Source organism: Theobroma cacao, chromosome 2 (genome assembly GCF_000208745.1).
Source record: "Theobroma cacao cultivar B97-61/B2 chromosome 2, Criollo_cocoa_genome_V2, whole genome shotgun sequence".
Taxonomy (NCBI): domain Eukaryota; kingdom Viridiplantae; phylum Streptophyta; class Magnoliopsida; order Malvales; family Malvaceae; genus Theobroma; species Theobroma cacao.
In genome coordinates this window covers 21408737-21416255 of record NC_030851.1, presented here as the reverse complement: position 1 = coordinate 21416255, position 7519 = coordinate 21408737, and positions in this window count along the sequence as shown.

Below are 7519 nucleotides of genomic sequence, written 5' to 3'. Positions count from 1 at the left end.
TATATATATATATATATATATATATATATATATATATATATCAATCATCATGTACACCCTCCCATTATCATCATCTCATATGCAACGGCTTATGCGCACCCCCACTCACACATAGCCAGATCAATAACGGCTTATGTGTACTCCCACTTGAACATAGCTGGGTCAGCAACGGCTTATGTGCACTCCTACTCACACATAGCCAGGTCAATATCATTACACAATATTATTCCTATATATATATATCAACATAGTGTAGTAGTTCAACCATCCATAACAACCACATGTCACATCATAAAACCAATTTATCAAAGGCTTGTTCCCAAAGCACTCGTTCTTAAAGAAAGTTGAATAAAATCATTCAGGTATATAGTGTAAATAAGTTTACATTCCCAAAACAATTTTTGAAATGCAAGTCCACTCACCGGTGTTTATTGAGCCTTTAACCGACTCTAACTTCCCTAATGGTCCAATTGGGACGGTGTGGCTTTGTTGGAACCTATCATCACATTAACATCACAATTATGTTAATTCACTTACTTATAGAGTCCAAAAGCTTTCTCTTAACTTACTTCAAATGGACATTAAATGCCTATCCATTTTCACTATCCTATCATTCCAAAGTGAATTAACAATCTTAACTACAAATATCCACAATTCAAATCTCTAGTCATTCTCAACACAAAAATTTCAACTCAAATTTACTACTCACCCTAATAGCTTTAAAACTTTGAACTTCTTTCCAATAATTCCTAAGCTATTATAGAGGCTTTTTCTTTTTTTTCTCTCTCTAAACACCTAGTTTGTGACAGAAAGTATAAAAGTGGGAATTTTTAAGGGTTTTTAAGTGAGAGAGTGAAAGAATACAAGGGTTTATGGAAAGGGTGCACCAAAAGCATGAAATTTGGAGCTATTTGAGGAAGGTTGTGGAGCTTTTTTATCAAGCTTTCATGGAGGTGGGGAAGCAACATGAAAGAGAAGAAGAAAAAGAAGAAGAAAAGGTATTGGAGAATGTAGAAGCTGCTAGAAGAAAGAGATATTTATAGCCCAAACTTATCCATTCCACTTAAATTACCAAAATGCCCTTCCATAAATTAGCTTATTCTCCTCCAATCTTTTATGCAATCTTTTTACTCTTTTGACACTAGGAGAAGGTCCATAATGGTCTAGAAATGTTCGGGTTCATGAAAACTTAAAATTCTAACCCAAGGTGAAAAATGAGCATTTTACCCCTATTGTGAAAATTATTGAAACTTCTAGTTTTCTTCGTATTTTCATCATTACACATCATTTATGCGGTCTTATGCCTATTTAGACCTTAAAATATAATAAAAATTTCTTCTAGGAGCTTATTAGAGGAAATGACGAAACTACCCCTAGCTCGTGTTATGGTGTCTATGCCTAGTTACAAGCCTATAGAGGTTTAGGACTCACAGAGCTTAAGGATTATAAACAAAGAATGGCCACTTGAGTACCATAGATTGATTATTGATCATTGAGTTATATAAATTGAAAAATAATTACTTGAGTTATATGGGTTGGACATTGGTCACTAAATGTTATGATTGGTTTCTTTTGGTGAATCTTGAGTACATGAGCAACTCATATGATTTATGAAAATATTTGAGTAAACCACCCTTAGCTTGGGTTCTATGGTTAAGTATCATTTCCCTTAAGAAGGATCCAGTACCATAGGTAAGGTGCAACTTTCTTTTTCTTCCATAGGGTTTTTTGTAAATGTTTTGCTTCTCTATTGAAGTATATCTTTTGGGGCCAACTCTATTTCATCATAAATTTGAAATGAAGTATGTTTATCTCAAATACATATTTACATTAACAATATAATTTCTACAAAAACTCTCCCCCTCAGCTTGTCCCCTTTTCGTATTCACTCACGGAGTCCTTATGACTCACGTTATTTTCCCCAAATATTTTTATTTGCAAATAAGTGATAGCATTTAGCTCCCAAGTCACGGAGGCTTGATCCGTTCATCTTTCTTTGGTAGGTGTCTAGTAGCTTAGTTGATTGCTAGAGAGTTAGGTCATATTCCGCGACGAATCGATTTAATGTTTATGTTTATGTTTATGGATATTGAAAAAGTTTATAATGATGTAGCCAATGCTTGGCATATACTTATGAATGTTATGGATGAACGTACAAATGTGGCTCAAGAGCTTTTATGGACACTTAAGAGTGTTTACAAATGACTATGGCATGATGAATGAGTTGTTACCTCTGAATTTATTATGAATGAATACACTTGCTTAGCTTATGTTGAGAAGTTATAAAACTGTGCATAGGTGCCTACGGTTGCATGCATGAGTCTAATATTACCTCGTTTTTGTATAATGATTATGGTTAATGGTCGAGTTATGATGAATGAACGTAAGACGACTTACTTGGTTTTAATGAGCTATACCTCTCTGGGTTTATGCACGAGGTCACGATCCTTCTAGGAAATGGGATGTGACACAATGTTTCCGCTTTGCAATCTCCATAGTATGATTAAGGTTATGTACTTCAGCTGCAACACTATTTAGAGTTACATGCTGAACTGAGAACTCAACATCTACCATTAGAGGTTAACCCTCATCCTGTTCACTAACGGGCATCTTTGCCCTCACTAAATGGGTGGCCTTCCCATGTGTGGCACGACCTCTAGTAGTAGACGTACATGGTCTATCATTAGCTGCTGCAAGAACATTTGCCTTCACTACACCTCTAGTATTAGACCATGTCCTTAGCGACATATCCCACCTACACAAAAGTAATCATATACTGTAAGACTCAATCCCATAGACTCATTGTAATACTAGACATAACTCTTAAGCATATAGTGCTAAACATACAATGAATTGTGTGTAGGTTTCCCATTCTTGGTTTGTGCCCGAGTACGAAAAACAAAAACAAGTTTCTTATACACCACTCCAAACATTCTACTAACAACCAAAGAAAACCTAGGACTTTATGAACCTAGAGCTCTACGACCAAATTTGTCACATCTTGTTTTTTGGTGGGGCATGACCAATTCATGGACCTTGATGGGTATAGCTCGCTATGCCTAAGCAAGCCTCCTTACATTCATTTATTCATAACTTGGCCCATTAAACATAATCATTATCCATGAAGGCATACATTATCAAGCACAAGCATGAATCCATAGGCAACATTACACAATTATGGAACTTCTCAACATAAATAGTCTAACTGCATTCATTCAATAACTTAGTCAGAGTTAAAAACTCAAACATCATGCCATAATCATTTGTCAACACCCTCGGGTGTCCATGTAGCCTGTCAAGCCACCTTTGCACATTTATCCATAAAAGTTATCAATAAAATGCCAAACATTGACTACATCATTATAAACATGTTTAATATCCATAAAGTAAAGATCGACTGTGAAATCCCACCTTGAGTAAGAAGATAAGTTACGAAACCCATAGGTTAGCATATAGATTACATATTTTGAACATCAAACTTAGTTTTAACCTTCAAAAGAATTCATTGACACTTTTAGTTGTCTTTCACTTTTGAAGCAGAAAATTTTCTAAGTTTGGAAAGGGTCAAAACATGTGATTTTTATAGAACAATTTTTTGGAAATAAAAAATGACGATAATGATTCCCTTGATTTTTAGATGACCAAAAATGACTTTTCCATAATTTTTGAAGTATGTTTCTATGGCAAATGGGAGCCAAAAATTTAATTTCAATCGAACTTTTTTCAATTTTGTTCGTGAAACAAAAGTTTAGATTTTGATTTTAATGGATTTTGATTTTTTTGATATTTTTATTGAACCCAAATTGGGACTTGTTTGCTTATTTACATTAAATATCTTAAGTAAATGGAGAGTAAAAAGGGAAAAAGTAAAAATGGAGACATTTACAAAAAATCATATTTAATGTAATTAAGCTAAGAAGGTTTTATAGGTAATCTGTCTTAGAAAGTGCATTCTATCTCAAATGTATCAATAATTATTCACGATGTATCGATACATTTAGCCTAGAATGGGTTTTTGATGAACATGTATTGATAAATGTTCATAATCTATTGACATATTTTCTTTAAAACCAAATGTATCGATCCATGGGCCAATGTATCGATACATTTCGAAGATATCAATACATTTTGTCGATTTCAGAAAAACAAAAAGGGGTAAAAACGTATTTTCACACCTTAGCTTATAAATATACCACATTTTTTGAAGGTTGGCATCCTTCAACCTCATTGGCATGGTAAAACCCTAACTTTTAACCTTTTCTAACTCATTTTTAACTTAAAACTCCATTTTTATGATTCTAAAGCTTAGTTTTGGGTTTTTATGGAAAAGGATAACATTTTTAGCTTATAATATTTTGGTTTTGGATTTCTAGAACTTCAATTGTTGTTTTATTGCCTAGATTTTTAGTTAGTGATTAAAGTTTAAAGGTTTTATAATCTTCTTAAGCATCTTAGCTCATCTAAGGTAAGGATGAAAGATTTATGGGTTTTGAAGTATAGATTTTAGCTAAAAAATTAGTTTAGCTAAAAGCAAGTAGTTTCAAAAGTACCTATAATGATTATTGCAAGATTTTTATTCTAGGAAATGATTGTGATGATTGATGTATGATAAGAACAATTGAAAACTCCATGAATATCGTCAAAATAGAGTTGTGATTGGAGCTAGGAATCGACTGTCCAATTAGGTGAGTGGTTATACCTTTTCAAGTATTTTAATATGTAAAGCTAGCACGATTTTTATGGAAATGTTTGTTTAAGCATGTTGAAAAATTATTTCCATAAATGGTTTATTAAAGGATTTGAACTACATGGTTTTACGAAGTTTGCAAGGAAATGTTCAAATGACTTGATTTGATAATGATTGTGATATGTGTGCCACAATGATTTTCAAATTGTTTACAAATCTACCATGTATGTAAATATTTTACTATGTATCAGTTTTCGACAATGAGGGACAAATCCTTTCATGTCTGTGGTACAGTCGATTACTCCGACCTTCGAGCTCGTGTGGGTACGAGTTATTTTATGGTTAATGTATGAATTGTATTATGCACATGTTAGATATGATGCAGCATGATAAAAATGTTGGATGCATGAGTTCCTATTTTGAGATTGTAACATGCATGCCATGAGATGTATGTGTCGAGATAGTCATATATACTACGGCCTAAGCATGTGAGTGACTTATGAGGTTATGAAATGCATGCCATGAGATGTATGTTTTGAGACAGTCATTTACACTATAGGCTAAGCATGTGAGTGATTTTTGAGGTTATAAAATGCATGCGATGAGATGTATGTGTTGAGATAGTCATATACACTATCAGTTAAGCATGATAATGATGTATGGAAATGTTATTGTTCATGATGCATGCTAAGGATGAGAATGACCCTAAGATTAAGAGATCTTATGGTGATGGTGGGTGAGGCTATTGTGTTGCTCAAACAAGTATGATGATTGTTTAGACAAGGTGGACTAGACGATAGTGAGGGCTTTGTCCACTACCTACTTGAGTGGTGTGGGATCACACGATAGGTCATGGATAAAGCTAATGTTCCATTCATGAGAACATACTAGGAACCCAAAATAGTGGCGGTTAAACCACTATTTGCCAAATTAGGGTGGAATTGCTCATAGGTAGAATGTTATGATGAATGAGATTAATGAGTTAGAGAAATTATTAAATGAGTATTGCTTCATGATTTATGCTTAAATGCCTAGGTTATGATTATATGAGTATTGATGATGTTATTCACACTGTAACGTGGTGATATTATCTTGGTTATATATAACCTTAGCTTAGGGAATGATCCTTCAGTGCTAAAAAGACTTATGAATGAGTTGGATTCAAGAAAATACCCAAAAAGTTAGATTTTGTGGTAAACGTATGTATTGATACATTTTCAACAAAATGTTGTAGGGGGAATTCTGTGTGAAATGTATCAATATATTGCCAAGGGTATCAATAGATTCCTTGCATGTATTAATACATTTTAGAATGTATCAATACAACTATTGTAGAATTGACTTCTCAAGTGATTTTGAAGAGGTTTTCAAAATTAAGTGGTTTCTAATGATTTGTGCAAAGATGTTTTCCATGCAATGTTATTTAGAGGATGATTAAATGCTCTGTTTCATGAATATCATGGTAATGCGAAAAGATTTGTGAATCATATGTATTTATAATTGAATGGTTACAAAATACTCATAACACCTAGATTGTCCCCTTCCCTATATCCACTCACAGAGTCATTGTGGCTTACATGTTATTTTCCTTGACTATTTTATTATAGATTAGTGATAGCTCTTTTGCTAACAGCTTGTGTCATAGAAATGTGATCTGTTTATTCCTTATTGGTCAGTGTCTACAACCTTTTGATGCCTAACGAGCAGGGTCATGTTCTACTAACAAGTCCATATATGTTATGTTCATGTTTACAGACTATGAACATGTTTTTAGTGGATTATGGACATGTTATGTTAATGTAGTTAATGTTTGGGCACTTTACATTATGAATGTTATGTTAAAATGTATATAATGGTTCAAGAGCCCATATGGACACTCAAGGGTGTTGCAACATGTAAATATTATGGTTCATTAGGAGTGTGGCACTCTGATGGTGAATGAATTGTTTGCACTTACACTAATATGTTGAGAAGTTCCATATGAGTGTAATGTTGCATATGACGGTATGCATGAGTTAATATTGTATGCCTATGGATGTTTATGTATGCTTCCACATTGATGAATGTTCAATAATGTATATAAATGAGGCTTGCTTAGGCCTAGCAGCTATACTTGTCTAGGTTCATGCACTGGTCATGTTCCATCACAAATGAGATGTGACACAGTTGGTATTAGAGCTCTAGGTTCATAGAGTCTTAGGTATTCATTGGTTGTTAGCGGAATGTTGGAGTCATGTGTAGGAATCCTGTATTTGTTTTGTGTACCTGGGCATAAATCGAGAACATGAGACCCACATATAATTCCTTGTTTGTCTACCCATTACATGCTTGAGAGTTATGTCTAATTTATTGTAAGTCTTTAATGTTGACTCTTACAATATATGATTGCTCTTGTTTAGGTGAGATATACTACCTAGGACATGAGCTAGTACTAAAGATGCAGTAGAACTTGAGATTCTCACAAATGCTACAGCTAGACCATGTATGCCTATAAAGAGAGGTCCTGGTAGACATAGTAAAATGCGAGGTTCTCGTAAAGGTTATAGATAGGCCACATATGCGTACTATTTAAGGCCATGGCAAACGCCGTAGGGTCGCCAATTTGAGGATGACCAATAACCCTACTAGTGCATAGACAGAGGGACAGTGTCTTGAGGTAGTAGTTGAGATTGTGATGAGTTGATGTTCCTTATAGTTTGAACTCATGAATTACATGTGATAGTTTAAGCGAAGGTGTCACCTAGAAATCAAGCCATGATTAAAAGAAATTTTTAGAGTATAAGACATTTAATGATACAACGACAAGGTGATATATGTGAATTATGGTGACCA